Source organism: Aplysia californica, unplaced genomic scaffold (genome assembly GCF_000002075.1).
Source record: "Aplysia californica isolate F4 #8 unplaced genomic scaffold, AplCal3.0 scaffold01525, whole genome shotgun sequence".
In the NCBI taxonomy this organism is placed as follows: domain Eukaryota; kingdom Metazoa; phylum Mollusca; class Gastropoda; order Aplysiida; family Aplysiidae; genus Aplysia; species Aplysia californica.
Genome location: NW_004798795.1, coordinates 49,674 through 51,754, shown reverse-complemented (window position 1 = coordinate 51,754; position 2,081 = coordinate 49,674).

Sequence of the window (2,081 nt, the reverse complement as noted above, 5' to 3'; positions counted from 1 at the left end):
AAGAGAGAGAGATGGAGGGGCGGGTGAAGAAAGAGAACAATATAAAACAGAGAATAAAGCAAGCTATCATCACCAATGGTGTATCAGGCGTCGTTAAACATAGTATACAGTTTCCACTGTTATTACATTCCAATTTGGTTCTCCGTCACCAAAAGACGTGAATACATTGCTGATAGTTCATGTAATGGATGTGTTGCCATTTTGTCTGTCCCTTTTTGACGTAAAATGTGTAAAAACAAGCGCCATGTTTTTATCATGAAACCAGGAGTCATAGCATAATTGTTTGTCAGCGTGCAAACACTCAATACTGACACAGGATTCCACACAGGCAAAACAGAAAGATCGGTTGAGATGTGTGACGTCATTGTCTAATTTTAGAACTCATCTCCTTTCTAGCCACGGTCGGTCATTGGCATTTCTTCGCTGAGACGTAGGTCATATTTGCTGGTTGTAGTAAAGTCATTTATTATGTCCAAATATATTTGCGAAGAATTGTGGTGAAATCCGCTGTCGCTCGTCAACAATGAACTCAAAGATAAAGGCTTCTTGCCATCCGTTCGGTAGATCTAATTTTCTATAGAATTATTGAGAGTTTAAAACAAAAATTATTGGCTCGATTAACACCTTTTAATGCATTAAAAAACACACGTATCTTTGTAATTTTTAATTTAAAAAACGTTAATTCAAGGCACTTCAGGACTCGCATACTTTTTTAAGTTACCAAACTGAGGCGGCCACTTTCTCGCTAATTTTATCTTTGAAACTAAGCAACCCCCACATTCTTGAATAGACAATTTATTATATCGATTTCTATTCAAGGTAGATGGGTGTTTTTAAAATCAAAAGCAAGGCAAATGAATACCTTTTCAAAGGGGGGTCTCGTGGTTTAGAAGTTAATGTGTTCACCTCTCATTCAATAGGTCGCAGGTTCGAATACTGATAGCGACAGAACATAATTTTCTTCTCTAAAAATGTTTTCTTTTCACTTTCACACCCTTTCCTGCTCTCTAACAATATTCTGTCGCCTGCTTTCGTGTCCACTTTCTGACCCTCCTCCACATCTTTTGCCCTGACTCTTTTTGTAGCATTTGTACATTAGCATATTTCAGTTAGAGTTACATACTCAGGAAAAGTGTCAGAGATGAAACTTATATTTAAACAAAGTAATATTACATAGTCGTTAAAAATGCAATGTAAACCTCCCCCTCCCCCCTCCGTCTGAAATAATTTACAATCAAAGTTTTTGTACATACGTACCCCTCCCCCCCACCCCACGCCCAAAGTTCTCAAATCTAGCGATATCTTCGTCCTGTCTGCCTACTCCTTCTGAGATCCCTACGTTCTCCTTTTTTCGAATTATTGATTAATTACTTAATTATCATTTCTATGCTGGAGCCTTGTCCTGACAAAGCTTCCCCCCGTGACCTCGGTGCCATGACCCCTGAGACATCCAATCCGATCGGCCTTTGTTTCCCCACCAGCTCAGATCTCACCAAGAAGTTCTTAGTAAACTATGAGCCTTGTGGAACATGCGCGATTATTGAGCACGGACGCCAGAACGTCACGTCAAATGATTTATCTTCTCCCGTGACATTTCATGCTCTCTCCAGACGCATGTCTCGTAAGCGGTTTTGCTGTTATTTCTAGATTACAAAAAATATTTAATATATAAAAACTCGCTCCAAGAAACAATGTTGTTGAGCTCCTCACACTCACAAAAAAGCGACATTTCATGCAGGGTTCAGACATGACTCTCGATCATTTTTGGGGGGGTTATTTCTTAGAGAAAAAAAACAATCCTAATAGTTGCAGTAGGTATACAACACTGCGCCAAGAAAGAAACCAAAAATTTTTTAAAAAAATATCATAATAATGATAAAACACAAAGCATTAGATTGTGACATCCTATCATATGACGCAATACGAGAACATAATCAGACAGAGAAAGTCAGAAGAAAGATTGATGTTGAACGGGGAAAAATACAAAACATATGCATAGATACACAATTAAATACTTGTACATGGTTGAGAAAGTATTGCATTGTTGAAGAACACGAACACCGATACTGGAGTTTTAGTGG